This window comes from Lygodium microphyllum, chromosome 16 (genome assembly GCF_053477565.2).
Source record: "Lygodium microphyllum isolate KBCC chromosome 16, Lygodium_microphyllum_v1.1.10, whole genome shotgun sequence".
NCBI classification, from domain to species: domain Eukaryota; kingdom Viridiplantae; phylum Streptophyta; class Polypodiopsida; order Schizaeales; family Lygodiaceae; genus Lygodium; species Lygodium microphyllum.
In genome coordinates this window covers 25,023,141-25,044,265 of record NC_141150.1, presented here as the reverse complement: position 1 = coordinate 25,044,265, position 21,125 = coordinate 25,023,141, and positions in this window count along the sequence as shown.

Genomic DNA, 21,125 nt, shown 5'->3' with positions numbered 1-21,125 from the left:
GCTCGAATCCGAAGCAAGGACAATGAACGAGCTGTTCAATTTCTTACTGTGTGTGTTAGAAACAGGGATTGATTGCATGATTATCTTATGCCTCCTAATGCCTGAGACTTCAAGGGTTTTCGAGCTGCACTACTGTAAAAGGAGGTTATGGCAATGCCTCATGTAAAAAGATTGAACCTCCTTATGCTATAGAATTTATGTCTCTTGCAAATTTGTATGTATGTACAACCAATAGTATGGGCTGTTATAAGTCTCTTCCGGCCATGACTAAAGCTAAAGAAAATATTTATGCCATGTAAAAAGAGTGTTGAAAACTTATGACATGATGGTTGAAAATCAAGATATTCCAGGTTTTTTTTTTTGGATTGATTACAACTGACACATTGGTTGAAATATATGCAGTTGCTCATATAGAAAATCAGGCTGAAAACCAGTCCATAGAAGTATGTACATTGGATTTTTATCAACCAATTCAATAATTTTTTGAGCAGGAAGACATTGATTTATTGAACAAGGCTGAAGCGCAAGTGGAGACAAAATACAAGACGGTGGATTCAAGCCTGTGGCAGTCCCACCGCCTCCTGAAAGTGAAGGGCCAGCTGATAGGGTAGCAAATCAACCAAGTCATGGTGATCCTTCCAACACTGGTCACAAGTTCACATCTGAAAGTATAAAAGAGCTCAAAATAGGTGGAAATTCTTTCATTTCATCAGTTGAAAAACACTCTTTTATGCAAATGGTAATGAAATATGGAAAAGCTTTTGCATTTTAGCTAAGTGAAATAGGCTGTGTGGATCCAAATGTTGTGGCTCCTATGGTCATTTTTACAATTCCACATGTGCCTTGGAACCTCAAGCCCATTTCTGTTCCAAGGGAGCATTTGCCCAAAATATTGGAACTTCTAAATGAGAATATAAGAATGAATATTTTATAACCTTCTTCAACACCTTAATCAAATTGATGGTTTACCGTGCCCAAGAAAAATGGTTCCTTATGATTCATTCAAGATCTATAACCTGTTAATTGTGTCACAATCTAAAATGTTGGTTTGGGTCCAATTGTTGACAAGTTTGCTGAAGCTTTTGCAGGTAGGGAAATTTATTCTATGGGCGACCTATATTAAGGACATGACCACTTTTAGCTTTCATTAGAAAGTTGAGACAATACCACAATGAAGACACCTCCCGGATTGGTCCGCATGTGCACTCTACCACAAGGTGCAACTACATGCACAAAGTATTAAGGGACTTTATTCCACAACTTACTCTTCCATTTCTTGATGATGTACCTATCAAGGGATGAGAAGTCAATGAAAAGAATGAGGAGCTTGATGAAGATGGCTGCATGACATTTGTAGTTAACTATATTCATGATTGTGACAGGATTTTGACAAGGCTAGAAGAGGTACATCTTACCCTTTCTAGAGCTAAGTCGATTTTTGGAGTAGAAGAGGTCCTAGTGGTCAGACATCTATGTGGCCCCTATGGATGTAAACCTTCACCAATCAAGATAAATTCCATTAGCATAATGCAAGAAAAATGCACAAATATTTCAGAGTTGAGAAGATTTCTTGGCGTATGTGTATTCTATCTCGTATGGATACCACATTTTGCTCATGTAGCCAAAAATCTTTATCAATTATTAAGAAAATACCAAAGATTCTATTGGAGGAAAGGGCATACTCTAGATGTACACAAACTAAAGAAGTTGTTAATTTCAACCCCCACTCTCAAAAGGGATGATTATTTGAATCGTCAACCCATAATCCTTACTGTGGATACAAGTCCCATTGGGATATGATGGGCTGATGGCCAAGAAGACCTTGAAGGTAACATGTATGCAATTTGTTTTGGAGCAAAGGTTCCCAATGACCGTCAAAGAAGGTATGCACAAGTAAAAAGGGAATTGTGGGGAGTTGTACCAACATTAAAGTGTGATTATGAATACTTTATAGGTGCTTTCGTAGTGGTAGAAACTGATTATTTTCCACTCTTGGGTATGATTGCCAACTGCTCTACACCCAACATTGCTATGCTAAGATGGATTGCATATATTAAATCTCTCAACCGTGAATTAAAACATATTGTAGGAAAGGAAAATCGAGTTGTGCTGACATGCTATCACATGCAAGATATGACAAAGAAGAAGAGTTAATGGAAGAATATGAACCTGAAGAATCTATACTTGCTAAATTTCATTCCATGTTTGCTGAAAGTACCTTTTCAATTGCTACATATACAAACCCAAAGCTGAATCTTGCAAGTGAAGCTAATATTTTTAATGGTATAGTATTAAGTACAGTAAGAATAGGAAAAGGTACTGCTGTAAATCAGCATATAGCAATAAAGATCAAAGATATATCTATGGAAGAAGGGTGGTCAACTAGAAGCCAACATGCTCATTGCATTGCTCAAGTTCTAGTTCATTTCCTTGAAGAAGATTATGAAGAAGATTGGCTAAAAATCCAGCCAATATTTGAGCACAATGAAGAAGAAAGAGAGTTGGACTGATGAAGAGTTCAAGCATATTAAGAGGAAAGCTTGTGGCTTCTTTCTTAAAAATTGGCATCTATGAAAGCACGCAAAGAAGATGAAAGGAGCTCTAGTCTGAGTTTTAGGTAATAAAAGTTTGGAAGTACACGTAATGAAGGAATTTCACGAAGGCTTGTGGGCTAGCAATAGAGGTATATGGGGAACCTTTATTAAAGTCAAAGAAAAATACTGGTGGCAGAACATGTATCGAGATATAGAGCATTTTGTTGAAACCTCTTATGTGTGTCACATGTATTCTATGGTCAAGCATCGAGATGGGTTACAATCAACTTATCCCTTGTCTATACAATATAGATGGGTTATTGATCTTGTAACCATGCCTATAGGGATATAGAAGATGTGATATTTAGTTCTTGCAAGAGAAGATCTAACCAATCAAGTTGAAGGTTGTAAAGCTTTAACAAGCAAGACCACTCTAAGTTGTTTGTCTCTTTTTGCTTGAAGAAGTATTTTGCAAATATGGTTGTGTTGGCAAGGTAACCGTAGATAGAGGAGAATTGGATGTCGATGAGGCATATAACTTCTTTACTCAGTTAGGTATCAAGTTGGCTTTGACATCAGCCTACAATCCTAAAGGCAATGGAAAGAGAGAGAGAGGACATCAACCTATTCTCAAAGCTCCAGCAAAATCTTGTAGAGGAAATATCAAAGAATGGCCTAAAATGCTACCTTTTGCATTATGGGCTGACTGGACTACTCACAATCCAGTGACTGGCTATATGCTAGCTGAAATTATACATAGATAACAACCAATTATGCCAATTGGATAATCTATTCTCACATGGAGTCTTCTACCCTGGAAGAAAGGCATCAGTAGAGAAGAGTTGCTGACTTTACGCATATGGCAACTAAAAAGAAGGCCTGAAGATGTTCAAGCAGCTATTAAGAAGTTAAAAACATCAATACTAAAAAACAAAAGAATATTTGATAGGCAACATCAACTTTGACCAAGAGCTATCCAAGAAAATAATTGGGTGCTTGTCTATGACAGTAGCCTAGATAATCAATACAGTGTTTCTAAGAAGATAGTAAAGCGTTGGTTTGGCCCGTATGTGGTAAAGGCCGTTCATGACAATGCCACATATTCATTGGCTAAATTGGATAGGACAAGCATGAAGATACCCGTAGCTGGAAAAAGAATCAATCTCTTCAAACGAAGACAAAGTTCAACATATGAGTTAAAAGACTTGGATATAATTCAAGAGCATGAAGACATAGAGGAAAAAGAAGAGGCAGAAGATGAAGTCATTGACATAGCAGAAGATACTTCTTCTAACACTACAGATCGGTAAAACTTTGGCACATACCAAAGGATGTTCAGGTAAGGAGGGGTGGATGTTGTGCGGCTACGTGCACATCATGTGAAAAACTCTAGAGTGCAACTTCCTTATAGATCTAGAGAGCCAATGCCACTTTGGGCATTAGTGTTATTGTCCATGGTTCAAAAATATTAGATTTTTGGATAAGTTTTAGCCAATTTTTGATATTTTAGATATTATCTCCTGTAAAAATCCATAAAACTATAGAAAACTTCTAGATTAGGATAACATGTAAAAGAAAGTATGTAGCTTTCAACTATTTTGAGAGGATTTAATGTAAAAAGAAAGATTAGCAAAATTGTGTGACGCATGATCACTGTTTTTAGGCAATGAGTATCAGTCTGAAGTGGGAGATGAAGAGGGAGTGATCTAGTAGAATTATGGCCACTTGTGCTAGTATTTTACCCCCGTTTTGGAGCCAATAGAGGCATCAGATTGGCGATCTAAGCAACACAGAGGAAGGTATTATTTTATACACATTTTTGTCTACAAGAGTTTTATATTCTCATAATGCAAAAATAAACTGACAGGCTTCATCTGTATTAGTATTCTTCTACATTTTCTATTTGTTTCTATGAGTATTATTCTACCTCTTCTATTTCTTCGAACCCCTTCCTCTCCGCCTACACCTCTCCTTGAATCTACCTTCACAGAGCTCGCTTGGAACGCTTGAAAAAATAAGTGGTCCATGGGTCTTTGCGGTTGAGTGAAAGCTCCCACATTTTGGTTCCGTTGCCGGGACAAGGGATTCAAGCTTGAGCACTTGCGCACCTCATATCGAGCATCAAAGTAGGGTATTCATCCCTGAAACGGAGCTTGAGATAGGTAGGAGGTTGGGTGTTTTTTATCTTCAAAATAGGTAAGTATTTTGGGATATTCTTGTTGTTTGATGATTGGAAAACATGGAGAAATTAGTTCAGTATTTTGCTTTTGATTTGTGTTGTGTTTAGAGTAGGTTAACAGTAGGAAATCACACCCGAGAGGCATAGGGTTTACTGCTATAAAACAGGGAGAAAATCGGGAAAAACAGGGGGAAAATGGAGGAAATGCGCATTTGAATATGTAGGAATCGCTAGGAGAGTGATCTCTAGCATCTGAGGAACGACCAGCAGGGTTATAAGTTCTGGAAGGGCAAGGGAATCCTCATTTGCAACCAGCTGAGAGTGAGAGAGAGAGAGAGAGAGAGAGAGAGCTTGGGCGACCATTCGATCGATTAGGATACTGAGTGACGTTGCTATCGGCGATCCACAGGTATATAGATCTATCTCCCATCACTCCAACATCACTCCAACACCCGATTCAGTGTCCAATTTTCAGAAAATCGGACGCTCGATCGGACCAACCCGTCCGACTTGGACAGTCGGGGACGCTCGTACTGCCATCTGATCGGATGAATTAGGACATGTCAGCAATCCGACTACCCTGTCTGGTCCATTTCTCAGACTCGGACCACTTCGGAAATCGGACCACCCTATCCGGTCCGATTAGTCCAGAATCGGACCAGTCCATAATCGGACCACCCAGAATCGAACACTCGGACCAACCCCATCCGATCAGACCACTTGTTCGATTTTCAAAAATCGGATACCTAACCCCCGTCCGATTCTGAGACTCGGACTGCTCAAACTCAGACCCACCTGGTCCGATTCCTAGAATCGGACTACTAGTAAATCAGACCACTAGAATCCGACCACTGGTAAATCGGACATCCGATTCCCAGAGTCGGACACATTTTTTTTTAAAAAAAGGGAGAAAATATCAAAACTTGACCCCCATGAGCAACTGGAAGCGCAACCCGCTCCAATACAACATGGCGAACTCCTTGTAGGCAGTTCCGGACGTAGGAGTCAAGACCAAGGGATAGAGGGACAGTGCTGGAGCACTGCCTAGCGACCTAATGCGTTGAGAATGGAAATCCAATCGGAGGACCTGTGATCGACCCCCCCGTGAATGGTAAGAAGCAGCGCAGACCCTAGAACCCACTAGAACGGCCAGTACTTGAGCAAGAAAGCCTATTAGGCCCGAACCGAGAGAGAGTGAGTAAGACGCTAAGGAATTGCCTGCGGTGCTCACATTGAATTTCTGCACACTTGAAGTACACTTAAGAAAGCTGAAAGCTTGATTGGGCACAAGTGCATGAGAAATGACACGCTCACCGAGTAACCATAAATTGAGGTTCATATTCAATACTCAAAGGAACTCACTCAGATAAATCACTCAAGGAACCCACCAATAGGAGAGGACCTAAGACATAGACAAACAATTGAAGCGCAAGGTAGGACCAAGCAAGGAGCGCCAACGATGAGGATCTGTCAAGACTATTCAACCTGATCGACAGCGCAGTGGGGCGCAAGAATTTGACCATGACGGAAGAAAGCTTAGACTATCGGTCTAATGAGGAGCTCGATTTGAGTGTATTCCCAGATGCTATATAGTAGATGGTGAGCAGTTACGACGCGCACGCCCGGTACGAGCACCGCGGCAGGACAACAGACGCAATCATTGCAGACCTAGAGAAGGAGAGAAGGCTAGCCTGCAAGGCATTGCAAGGCATAGCTGATTATAATAGGGATCAACAGGCTAGGAGCCAAAGGCAAAGCATGGAGCTGCATGAGGTGCAGCGAGTGCTGAACTTGGCTGGCCAAAACTAAACAGACCATGAGAGAGCGCTAGAAGGAGACCTGACATATAGCGAGCTCCTCATGAAACAGCTACTCGATAACACCGCAGTAGAGCAGAGTGCCACTGCATTAGCGACATCTTTGTTTGTACGATTAGGGGCAAACCAGGGCTCAAAGAGCCAGGCCAAAATACTGATTGTTGCCAAGCAACTCGATAAGTACCAATCGCATGACGATCCATACAGCTTTGTTGAGCAGTTTGAGCAAGTCTGCGAAGCCAATGGCCTCAACGACCAAACTCAATGTTCACAAGCATTCGGGCTTTGCTTAGGCGACAAGGGTAGGACGTGGTATACAAGCCTGGATGTCGTGGAACAAGCCAACTTCAATAATCTCAAGGATCTCTTCGTTAAGAGGTTCGCCGAGCCCGGATACTCCGATAACCTGCTAGTATGCTTGATGAATGTCAAGCAGAAAGAGAAGGAGGACATCCGCAACTACATGACCCATGTGAGAAGTCTCTTTAAGAGAATCCCTCTAGGCGAGCGACCGACTGACAGAGCAGTTTCAACTGTATTCATCAGCGGAATCGAGACGAGGAGTTATATAAGGCATTGGCAGCCAACTCAAGCTTGTAGCGGGACGTGGCGGCTAGAGTTTTTGAGGAAGCCATCAGAGTCAATGACCAGCTGAAAGAGCGGAGCTCTAGGAGCTCAAATCTAGAAGAGACCAATCCGTGAAGCTTAGAGAGAACGTCAGCCTCTAGTGAGAGGTCAATCCCATCATCCCAAGATAAGGGGAAGGCCACCGAGATAGTTGGTTGAGGTCAAGATGGAATTAGCCAAGATACAAGACATGTTGAGATGACCAATGCGCTCGCACATCCAATGCGTGTACTGTGGCAAAAACCACTTACCAGCTGAGTGTCAAGACCCTAGGTCAAGACCTTGTGCTAACTACGGTAGGTTCAGCCATGATATCGCACATTGCAGACTACCAAGAAGACTTCCATACTCGCAACCCTACGGCTAGCCTTATCTAGCTAACAAGCCATAGCCATTCTTCGGAAGGGGAGCCCCATTGGCTCTACCCACGCCTAACGATATGAAACTAGCCATCCCTAGAATGGACATAAATCCTACAGGCATTCCTAGACCACCTGGTCCTTATGTGACCCACCCACCGAGCGACGCTCCAGTACACTACGTGGAGGAGCCAAATGATGAAGAGACCTGCATATACCCTTATCTCTTGCATGACGACGAGGGCAATGCAGTCCTCAAGGATTATCGACCCGTGTCGGTGATGGCGTTAGGACGAGGAGGGGTAGAGGCCTAGGAGGGCAGCCACAGGATCCAATTACTTGTTGGACTTGTGGACACTCCGGTCATATCTCATCATGCTGCCCTAAAAGAGAGCAGCAAAACATGGGCAAAGCTAACCAAAGGTGCGTAGAGTGCGGGATCACCCATCTTTTCATAGACTGCCCAAAGAGGAAACAGTCCTCTAGCTCAGCCAATTTGCCATCCATCCCATTGGGGCTGTTTGATGTCAAAAACCCCGATGGGGAGGCCACACCCATTCCCTTGTGAGTTATGACCCGACCCCAAACGAAGAAGGCCGGCATCTCTCTGCCAAGACCTAGCAATCTTGACGCAACCTCGATAGGAAAAAAAATCCGCAGGCGAAAAAAGAAGAGATTGGAAGCTAAGGTTGCACTAAAGACTGAGAGTGCTACGACTCTACCCATGGGGAAGAAAGTCTTAGACGACGTGGAGGCAGAGACTTCAACCCCTAAGATAGCTGAAAAGGGAAATGCTAAGGTAGGGGAATACCCGCATCCCAAGCGACAATTAGAGGCCATAGAAAAGGTGAAGGAATGGGTGAGGGAGGCTCAACAACATCTCAAAGATGCTAAACCCATCACAGAGGAGGAGATTGATGATCTCTCTAGCATAAGCACGCCAATATCACCGCCTCAACCTAAGTCAGTCGAAGCAACTATGCCACACGCAGTGCTACTGAGACCAAGCCTAGACGCAACAGAGCCGCAGATCAGCCGCGGCCATTGGCCCAGATAGTCTAGGCTAAAGGAAGGACGAGTACCTAACAATCTCCTGACCACGCTAGTGACCACCCCGATAACACTTAGCCTGGGAGATCTGCTTAAGCAGCACCCTACCCTATGTCAAGACCTTAAGCAGTGTGTCGAAGGATCACAAAAGCATGTCGCTGCAGACCCTCGAGGGCAGGATGCAGAAACACCATTGCCAAGTTTGACGCTGCACAGCGTGCCTAAATCTTTGCACGTCAATGCCTTTTGGGAAGGCTCTGAGATGCACGCAGTCCTGTCAGTCCTAGCCCTGGGTGACACAACAAGGAAGGGAATCGTAGATACACGAGCCGAGGTTAGTGTGCTTAGCCACGCAGTGCTGCAGACTTGGGGAAACCCGCCTGTCAAAGCTGCCAGGTTTAACGTCACGCTAGCAAACGGTATGAGAGTGAAGCCATTTGGGGTACTGAAGAATTGGCTAGTGAAGATTGCAGGTGTCCAGTTCTCTGTCGACTTTATAGTCATGAAGGGAGTGGACTACGATGTCCTATTAGGCCGACCCTGGATGCACAATGCTAGAGTCATCGAAGATTGGGGTAACGGCTTGATCTTCCTTGGCAATAGAACTGATGCCGTAAGAATAGAGATGGACACCTGGAAGACCTTACCAGTCGACCTAGACGCCATCTCTGCTATGCTCAAGGGGAACACTTAGGTCAAGAAGCCCTTTGGGTCCTTGACCAAGTATATCCCGTGCCCAGATGATGACCAGGATTGGATGCACGTCCTCGCTGCAATTGACCTACCATTATCAGACCATGAGGCATATGAGTAGGCCATCAAAACAATCCGCAAGACCAACGAAGCACTCTCTACACCAGTCTACATGATGGCAACAAGCCTCCATGGAAAACCTAAGCCTGTCACCTTCCAAGTGCCATCCAAAAAAAGGGAACTCTAGGGGGTACTGGGATACCTAACGGACCAGCTAGCTGGCAACCCAGCTGCCAACTTCAAACCACTCCAGGATCTCTTGGAGGATTCCAAGTGGCAATGGACCAGGGTGCACGAGTTGAACCTCATGTATAACTGGGCCCTGGTTCCTGACCAACGACACGAGGCATACCAAGCCCTAGGAGACGACGAGTAGTCGAATGACAAGGATTCCTGCGATGAATACGAAGACTACCAATCCTTCAGTGATGAGAGCGAGGGTGAAGTGGATACCATAGAATACAACACTGAAGGACGAGAAATTGAGCAGATACGAGCAGACACCAATCTGTAGAAAAGGCAGGCCCTTAGACTAGAGCAAGGAGTCATGTGCATGAAATGTGATCGTGCGTGGTTGGAATGCATAGGAGCCATAGACCTTGAGCAAGCAGACCTAGCCCAATCAAGAACGACATCAATACTTAGAACCAAATCGCCATCTGAGCTACGGCCACGAGGGGAGACCACCTCTTCTAGTGAAGATGGAGGGTTTGACTGTGAATCAGAAGTTACTTCGGATAGCAACCCAGAGATCCCTAGGCCGCCCATGACCAGACGCACCAAGGGGGACTTACCCGTCCACCTGAGATGTAGACAATTAAGGCAGGATAAGGCAAAGCACCCCAGGGATACACGATCAAAAGAACAACCAAAGCCGCAGGACCTCCCTAAACGTTTCACTAGATTCAAAAAAGGGGATAGGGTAGTGGTTCTGCTAGGTGCCAAGCGTCAAGGGCAGACGAGTGAACCAATCGAAGGACCAACCAAGGTCTAGAAGGTAAACCTAGCCCTGGAAGGGGAGACACCCTGACCAGTGTTCATTGCCAATGACTTGACTGGTAAAGAAGAGCTGAGTTTTGTCACTCTCTTATGAGAGTACATAGACGTATTTTCTTGGTCCTTAGAAGAGCTACGGGGGGTGGATCTGAGTGTTGTGACTCACAACATATCCATGACGTCGGATCCAACACTGGTTAAGCAGCGACCGTACCCCATGAATCCAAAACACGCTCATGCTATCAAAGAGAAAATTGACAAGCTGATGAGAGCTGGATTCATTTACAAAATTGAGCACACAGACTGGGTATCACCCATAGTCATTGTGATGAAGAAGAACTGCAAAATTCGAGTATGTGTCAATTACAAGAAGGTGAACGCTGCTAGGAAGAGAGGCAACTATCCCTTGCCATACACCGAGCACATGCTTGAGAGGGTGGCAGGAAAGAAAGCCTACTGTTTTCTGGATGGCTTCTTAGAGTACAGCCAGGTGCAAGTGCATCTTGCAAATAGGCACAAGACTGCCTTTGCCACTGAGTGGGGCGTCTTTGCATACATAGTCATGCCCTTTCGGTTGACCAATGCCCCCGCCACCTTTCAACGTCTCATGTGCACCATCTTTAAGGACATGCTTCGCAAGGAGTTAGAGGTCTTTGTCGACGATCTGTGTGTCCATTCGACCTGGATCAAACACTTAGAAAAACTCCGTGCAGTCTTTGAACAGTGCCGCTTATATCCTCTCTCCTTGAGCCCCTTGAAGTGTCAGTTTTGGGTGAAGCATAGATGCATTTTAGGACACGTGGTGTCAAAGAACGGCATTGCCACTGACTTCTCAAAGGTCAAGTTACTGTTACCTTCCACCCCCAATAATTACAAGGGAGTTCAATGCTTCTTAGGTCACACAGGATACTATCGGTGGTTTGTGGTGAACTACGTGCTGATCGCCATGCCATTGTACAAGCTGCTGATTGTCTTCGAGTGGACCGAGGCATGCCAACGGGCATACAAAGAATTGAAAAAGGCTCTGACAACATCACCAATTCTACGAGCCCCAGATTGGACCATTACCTTCCACGTACACATCGATGCTTCTAAGTTTGCCGTGGGGGCAGTGTTGTGCCAACCTGGTGAGCATAACTTAGATTACCCAGTGAGCTTTGCTAGCAGACAACTCACTGAGATGGAGATGAATTATTCGACAAAAGAAAGGGAGGGATTAGCTATGGTATTCGCCGTGAAGAAATTCTGGCATTATCTATTGGCCACACCTTTCATCTTCTTCATGGACCATCAAGCCCTGCTCTATTTAGTAAACAAACCTTGTGCTACAGGACGCATAGCTCGATGGCTCCTCCTGCTCCTAGAGTTCGATTTCTCCATGGTGGTACGAAAGGGAAAACATCATTACATGGATGATCACATGTCCCGTATACCCACAGGAGAAGCTGCTGGACAGGGCATCATTGACGAGTTACCTGATGCCCACTTATTCCACTTGTCTAGCGAGAGAGATCTATTTAAGGCTGATCTGACGCCATACTGGGCAGATGACATAGTCCAAGTGCTCGAGCACGGATTACATAAGCAACCAATAGAAAAGGCATGACTTAGGTGCTTGATCCTGAAGATCCAGCCCTACTAGCTGGTTGCAGGCCAACTCTATAGGCTGGGGCAAGATGGATTGTTGCGTAGGTGCATGTGTGAGCATGAGATGCACGATGTGCTCTCAGAGGTGCACAGCGGCATTGCAGGAGGACACTTTAGTGGAGACATGACAGCACGGAAGGTGCTACAGTCCCAACTATGGTGGCCCACACTTTTTCGCGACGCCAAGCAATTTGTCAAGCATTGTGATGAGTGCCAAAAGGGGGGTAAAATGCCAAGAAACTTGGTTAGAAAGCTCTCAATTCACTCCTTCTTCTTTTCTTTGTTCAAAGTGTTGTCTACTGCCTGTAGACTGCATTCGCACCAGTCACTTTTCTTTATTTTTCTTTTTATAAAATTTCCAAAACTAACTAAAACATCACTTGTCTTTTCTTTTAAATGGCATCCAGTTCTAGAAATCTCCATATCTTTTTTTAAAGATAATATCTAAAATATCTAAAATATACTAGTTTTTCTCAAAATCTAATATTTTTGGACCATCCAACTATACACATTAATACTAGTGATTAATATCGCTCATAAGTTTCGTTCACGTTGTAACTTATGTGAAGGGTGGCTATGGCCCTTATCAATCTGAGAAAAATATCAAAGGGGAAAGAACACTATAGAGGAGTTGCCACAAGGCAATGGAGTCAGCCTTATTGAGGCTGTACGCGTCAATGCTATTGAAACCTCTAACCTAAGAGCCGTGACAAGAGGCCAAAAGGCTAAAGAGGTTGATAAAGATAATGCAAAACTGGCCGAGGAAAACCCTAAGCAAGGGGATAAGGGGACGCAAGTCCTGAATCCTGGCGTGGAAGGTGGACCTCTAAGGCCTGTTGACAAAAAAGTCGATCCTAAGAAGGATGAGGAAGTGCCAAGAAAGAAGGCAAGAGCTAAAAGAGAAGCACCAAAGCCGGTTCCAAGACCAAAAGAAAGGATGGTGTGGCGAGAAAAGAGAGATTTGGCTACCTATCATGATTTTGATTTAGCAAGTTCTCTTTGCGAAGTCAAACCAGATGTAAACCTCTTACAGTTGATTAAATTATCTCCAGGAGTATGCAAGGAATTCAAGAAGATAATGCATATTGGGTATATTGTAGAACCTTTGGTCATAGCACAAGTAGGGGAAGATTGGTTTGATCATGCTGAAAAGAATTGCCCTAGGGTTCTAGCATACATGGATGGAATATTAGTAGAACATGCTATTGTAGACACTGGGTCCTCCATCAATATCATGAGTTCAGAGTTGATGGAGAGGCTGGGTCTAGGCATCCAAAAAGATAGCTCCACCCTTCTTAGAATGGTTGATGATAGTCTAAGGCAACCAGAGGGTTGCGTTACTAAAGTCCATGTTACATTTGCAAGTGTAGAATGCTTCTTGGACTTTAGGGTGATAAGATTTGCAGGACATCCTAGCTATCGAGTCTTGCTAGGTAGGCCTTGGATCTTACGAACAAATTGTCAAGTCGATATACCCACCAGTCGAGTGGTTCTAGGTAGAGGTGCCAATCGAGTAATGGTCGATGTTTACCCTGACTCTCCTCAGAGCGAGAGAGCTCCTTTATCCTCTACTGAATTAGAAACAACAAATGATCCATCCGGTACTCAGACATCATCTAGTGACGAATCTAGAGAGGGGTCCACTACAGAGGATATTTGTCAGACAACTCTAAATGAGTCGATAGAACCGCAAGATAGGATAAGAGATGCGGATGTGATTGAGTTGGACCTTGGAACGCCGAATGATTCGCAACCAATTAAATTAGGTTCCAATATGCTCAATTCAGCAGAAAGGGAGGACTATGTGTCCTTGATTCAAGAATTCCGTGACATTTTTGCTTGGAGTTATGATGAGCTGAGAGGCATTCCTCCCAATCTGGCTATTTATACTATTCCTCTAAAAGAAGGCAATCGTCCTGTGCGTCAAAAGGTAAGGCTTATGCCTTTTGAATTAAGGGACAGGCTATTTGAGGAGTTGTAGAAGTTACGGAATGCTGGTTTAATATTGCATGTACAGCACACAGAATGGTGTTCACCATTGTCATCAGGAAGAAGAAAACAACCAGATCCGACTATGTGTATATTTTAGAGAGATGAATAAGTAGACGGTTAAGGATTACTACCTGTTGCCATTTATTGACCAGATTTTGGATCAATTAGCGAGTAGGGAAATATATTCGTTTATGGATTACTTTGCAGGATACAACCAGATGGCAATTGTAGAAGAGGACAAGTTGAAAACAACTTTTATTACTGTCTTTGGTACTTTTGCGTATCATGTGATGGCCTTTGGTTTGTGCAATGTGCCTTGGCTCATGGCAATGAACAACAGACAAGACCTTTGGTGACATCTCCCCAAATGAGTTGAAAGTGTTTATTGATGACCTGGGGGTAGCCACTGTAAGGGAAAGGATGCTGATTATCTTAAGAAAGTCCTTTGAGCACTACAGATAATTTTGTATCGCTCTTAATCCACGAAAGTGTCAAGATTGTGGGAGAGAAGGAAGGAGTCTCACTTGTAGCTTTCTTGCTTGCACAATGGGGGAATACACATAAAGGTGAAGACTGAAAATAGTTTTCCTCTTCTTAGTTTGTGTAAGCCAAAAGAACTCTAGTACAAAGAAATAGAAGAACCCTATATATGGATGTCAAACCAAACTCAACTAACTAAGGTGGCATACTGACTGAGCCACAAAATAGAGTAGATAAGGATAGCTGTCATCTAGCTATTACTCATGGGCGGTGTACCAACCGCATCTGCAGCTAACAAGTCGGTGATATAAATGCACAACGGTCACCCTAGCATATCACGATTGGAGCTCGATATCTCAACACTCCCCCTCGAGCTCAATTCCAATTCGTGCACACCAAGCAGGTCTCTGAACTTGCGTAGCTTCTCTGCACCCAATGCATTCGTGAATATGTCAGCTACCTGATCCTTTGTGCTGACATAAACTAGATCAATAAGACCTAATAAAACCCTCTCTCGCACATAGTGATAATGCACCTCAATGTGCTTTGTTCTAGCATGATAGACTGGGTTATTGGCCAAGTGTATACTGCTCATGTTGTCACAATAAATGACAACTAGCCCATCTGTAGGCTGATGCATATCATAAAGTAGCTTATGCAACCAAGCTACCTCACATGCAGCCATTGTTGCACCCCTGTACTCAGCCTCTATGCTTGCTGCTCCAAGTGACTATAGCACTCCCAAAAGAGAACACATATCCACTAGTAGATCGTCTATAAAAAATACTATCAGCCCAATCAGCATCAGTGTATCCATGCAACTGTATCTAAACCCCACTCTCATAAAATAGTCCATACTGCAATGTGGACTTCACATACCTAAGTATGCGTCTAGCTGCATCCAAATGCGGTTTTCTTGGAGCCTGCATAAACTGACTTACCAATCCAACAACATAGCTCAAATCTAGCCAAGTAATAGTCATATAAATCAAACTTTCTACTATGCGTCTGTACATAGTAGGGTCTTCGAGAAGCTCACCTGCATCTGCGCTCAGCTTCACATTCTGCTCCAAAGGAACTGAAATAGGCTTACAGCCTATCATCCCATATTTGGACAGCATGTCCAATCCATACTATCTCTGCAAGAGCCATATCCCACTTGGTGATCTAATCACCTCAATGCCCAAGAAATAATGCAACTTTCCCAAATCCTTCATCTCAAACTTCTGCTTCAATAGCATTTTCACATGAAGGATATCTTCATCACTGTCACCTGTCATAATCAAATCATCAACATAAATGACAAATAGCATAATATCTTTCTCTGTTTTTCTCACATAAAGTGAAAAATCTGCCTTGGAAATCTGAAAGCCAATAGTGACAAGATACTGTCCTATCTTGTCAGACCATGCTCTAGGTGCTTGCTTCAAGCCATACAAGGCTTTCTTCAACCTGCAAACAAACTCAGGATAAACAGCATGCACATAACCTGGTGGCTGCTCCATATAGACCTCTTCTTGCAAATCACCATGCAAGAAGGCATTCTTTACATCCATCTGATGTAAAGACCATCCCTTTGATGTAGCCATAGTAATGATTGCTCTTATGGTTGCCATCCTTGCAACTGGACTGAATGTTTCTTCATAATCAATGCCATATGTTTGTGCATACCCCTTGACTACTAATCTTGCCTTGTATCTATTCACAGAACAATTTACATTGTGTTTCACCTTATAAACCCACTTACAACCAATTCCATTATTATCTTTAGGCAAAGATACCAATTCCCATGTAGTATTTGCTTCCAAGGCATCCATGGCTTTCTCCCATTTTTCTTTTCCCATGGCTTGCTCAAAAGAAGTGGGTTCTGGTTCCTGTATCACTTTGACCATATATGCATAGTGAATGCCTGTAAATCCATCATATTTCAGCCTATCCACAGGATACCTAGCTCTGGTAGACCTGCGCAAAGTAGGTTCACTCCCAGGTGCTCTCAAAACATCCCTGGTCTTCCTTACTCCAGGTGTAACAATAGAAGGAATACCCAACTCATCATCAATGCTCTGTTCTGAGCCACTGGATTCACCATCCACATAAGAGTGACCTGCATTCACATCAAACATGGGCTGATCTACCTTCTCTTTTTCTTTTTGTGAAACCTGCATACCACTATCTGCATTGTTTTGAGGAGATTCTCCTGATCTCAATCTGCATGTCCATGGCGAAGAATTTGAACCATTGCTAGAGGACACTCTAGGTCCACTAATATTTTGTGACTGTTGCTGTGAATTCTGTGTAGCATTACCATTTTGTGCATCTACATCATCAATCACATTTACTGGTTTATACCAGCTACTCATCTCATAAAAAACAACATCTCTGCTCACTGTAAACTTATGAGTAGAAGGGTTATAGCATCTATATCCTTTCTGCTGCGTAACCAATAAAGATGCACTTCTCAGCTTTTGGATCCAACTTGGATCTCAACTCATCTGGCACATGAACATAGGCAATGCAACAAAAAATCTTGAAATGAGAAATATTTGGTTTCCTACCAGTATACCTCTCCTCTGGAGTCATCCCATGTATTGCTACAGTGGGAGTCCTGTTCATTATGTAGACTGCTGTAGCAACTGCTTTAGCCCAGTAAAAATCTGGCAAGTCTTTTTCGTTGAGCATGGCACGAGATACCTCTCCAATATGCCTGTTTTTCCTTTCTGCAATTCCATTTTGTTGTGGGGTGTGACTACATGAATATTGTTGCTTTATGACATGCTCCTGCAAGAACCTTGCAAACTCATTTGAGAGGTACTCTCCCCCTCCACCTGACCTTAGGCATTTTATTTGCAGGCCTGTTTCTTTTTCAACCATAGCTTTAAGAGTTTTGAAATGCCCAAAAACTTCACTTTTCTTTTTCATAAAATACACCCAAAATTTTTTGCTATAGTCATCAATAAAAGTGACAAAATAATGACATCCTCTAAGAGATGCAACTTTAGTATTCCACACATCAGAGTAGATTAATTCCAATGGCTTCTTACTCTCTTGAACATGTCTAGGAAATGGTTTCCTTGCCTATTTTCCAAACTGACAGGCTTCACATACCTTATGTATTTCTGCAACCTTGAATTTAGGCAATCTTGCAACAATATTTTGGGCTTGCATGGATTTAAATCGCTGTACATTAACATGACCAATGCATTTATGCCAGATATCAATATCTGCAACTACACCAGTCCCATATGCAAACATTGCTGCACTCAATTCAGGCATGTCTGCATCCAACGTAAACATTCTGCCCTTCTTCTTTCCTTTTGCTATCAAGCGACCTTTATTTTTCATATCCTCAACAAAGCATCCATGAGAATTAAATCTGACCTGCAATCCCTACTCAACCATTTGACCAACAGAAACCAGGTTCTTGGTGATATTCGGGACATGAAATACATCCGACATGTATTTCTTTTTCCCATCCTGCATAGACAAAGGAAAATTTCCAATCTGCACAATAGGATGTGCAGTATCATCACCAGTCTCCACAAATCCTGGTTTTTCCATTTTCCTTGCATCCTGCATTCATTCTGCATGACCTATCATGTGGTTTGATGCACCTGAGTCAACATACCACACATCGTTGCTTTCTTCTGCACTTGTTATAGAATTGGTCATGTGCTGTACCATAAACAAATGCTCATTTCTGTCATCACCCTCTCTACTAGAAGATGCATAATTCCCTTGTTGCAATTTTCCATTCATGATGTCATTCTGCTTTTTATAGCAGTCTTTAGCCATATGACCCATTTTACCACAGTAGTAGCATTCAACATTGATGTTTGCACTTTGGTCTCTTTGCCATCCACCATGACCTCTTTGGCTCCCCCTGCCTCTAGAGTTACCACGTCCTCCTCCATAGGACTGGTTTTCTTGAGTTTGCTGCATATTCTGATTTCTACCACAACCTCCAGATTGGTCTCCTCTACCTCTGCCTCTATCTCTTCCAGCATTTGAGTAGAAGACACTTTCTTTTGAAGTTCCTCCTGAAGAAGATGCACCACCATTTCTCTGCTCCTCAGAAATTAAAAGAGCAATCAACTCCTCAAAATCAGGAAATCTTTCACGGACGGAAATAGATGTTCGGAACTATGCATAATCCTTTCCTAGACCATTCAAGGTCACAAAAACTAAATCGTCATCTTCCATTGGCGACCCAATGGAAGCAAGTGCATCTGCAATCTTCTTCACCTTCATGTGGTAGTCATCGATGCTCATACTTTCTCTTTGCACATTGTGTAACTCTTGCTTGAGTTGAATTTTCCTAGCTTGCGTATTTGTGCTATACATTTTTGACAAAGTATCCCATGCCTCCTTTGGCGTACTTGCATCCTGAATATGCACAATCATAGAGTCTGAAATACTGATGGACAGCCAGTACATAACTTTTTTAGCTCTCTCATGCCATCCTTTAAATGCCTGCATTTGCTGTTGAGTGGGAACATTAGGAAGAACTGGTTCTTCTTCATTTCCTGCAACGAATTTCCAATATCCTTTTTCCATAAGGAAATTCTTCATTCTAAACTTCCATGCTTCGAAGTTGTTCTTGTCAAGCTTTTCAATGATAATTTGTGAAAGAGAATCAGAAGCCATTACAAAACACTGCAAAAAATTCTATCACTACAAAAAACATAGCTTCAGTCTCACAAGGGCAAATCTGCAAAACTGAGGAAAGTGGTATTTGACCACATAGTCACTTTCTAGTGACGATTTTGCATCAACAGGCAACAAGGATGATTCTGTAACTCCCAATGTCTCTGCACACAAGCATACGACGCAATTTCTATGGTAACTTTTCACTGACCTGTAGAACAGTGATCACACAGCAAAAAACTGGGCCTTTTCTTGAGTGTGTGCGGAAAACTTTCACCTCCAAAATAGGCCTCGAAATGGCCTCGAATAAAAAAAACAGGGCAACTCTTGCTACACCGCGAAGGACGTCTCAATCTAAGACAATGGACTCTTGCACTTTCCGGCTATGCTACCTACAGAGACTTGCTCCCAAAATAGAAAAATGAAAGCAACACTGGTCCTCTTACCAGAACACTGCGAACTTGATTCGTTTTCTTGAGCTCCTTACCATGAACAAGGTTCTGATACCATGTCAAGATTGTGGGAGAGAAGGAAGGAGTCTCACTTGTAGCTTTCTTGCTTGCAACAATGGGGGAATACACACAAAGGTGGAGGCTGAAAATAGTTTTCCTCTTCTTGGTTTATGTAAGCCAAAAGAACTCTAGTACAAAGAAATAGAAGAACCCTATATATGGGTCTCAAACCAAACTCAACTAACTAAGGTGGCATACTAACTGAGCCATGAACTAGAGTAGATAAGGATAGCTGTCATCTAGCTATTATTCATGGGCTGTGTACCAACCGCATCTGCAGCTAACAAGTCGATGACATAAATGCACAACGGTCACCTTGGCATATCACGAGTGGAGCTCGATATCTCAACATGAAGTGTGTCTTTGGAGTGCCTTATGGGCTATTGCTAGGCCATGTGGTCAGTTCAATAGAAATCGCAACAACCGACCTTGAAAAGATTAACGTTATAGTCGCTATGAGTCCACCATGCACTCCAAAAGAGGTACATAGCTTTCTGTCATCGATAGGGTACTATTGGAGGTTTATAAATGCCTTGGTAGAAAGGACGTTGCCATTAACGAACTTATTATCCTTTAGTTGTCTATTTGTATGGATCGACCCTTGTAAGGTAGCTTTCAAGGATGTGAAACAGGAGCTAGTAAAATCACCAGTTCTAAAAGCACCTAAAAGAGGCGAAGTATTTTACATATTTTCAGCAGCCACTATGCATAGTATCAGCTATTGTTTAGCCTAAATCTGGGAGGAAAAGTGGTATCATCCGATAGCTTTTGCTAGTCGAAAATTGGGAATATCAGAAATTAACTATACCTACATGGAGAGGTTGTGCCTTGCAATGGTCTTTGTGACTAAAAAATTCAAGCACTATATCCTCTATGAGAAGGTAGTGTTCTATACGAAGGCGGAAGGGATTAGATTGCTTATGAACAAGCTATAACTACTCGATTGTCTGGCAAAGTGGTTAATCACTTTGCAGGAGTCCGATTATGAGATTAAGAGTAAGCCACCGAGGTTGTAGGGGATTGTGGAGTGCCTTGTGGATTTTGAGGAGCTGAAAGAGACTTTGGCTGAAGGAAGTGATATTGAAGAAATGTTTAAAATTGATACAGCTTCTATTCCATCTTGGTATGCTGCTATCACACATTATCTATCAACAGGAGAGACTGGAGTTGGTTTATCAAAATCAAAAAAGAGGAAAATCAGACAACAGGCTTTGAAGTTTTTGTTGATCGCAGGAACACTATATCGGCAGGGTGTTGATGATATCTACCGCCGATGTGTAATGCCTGACGAGGTTCCTTTCATTTTGGAAGAGTGCCATGACTCTGCATGTGGAGGGCACTTTGCTGGACGGTTGATGGCACAGAAAGCTTTAAGAGCTAGATATTGGTAGCCGTCCATCTTCCAAGATTCCTTTGAGTATGTTAAGAGATGTGATACCTATCAAAGACATGACATCAAAGAGAATAGGAAACGCCCACTTACGCCTATCATGGCTATCCTTCCATTTGAGAAGTGGGGCATTGACTTTGTGGGT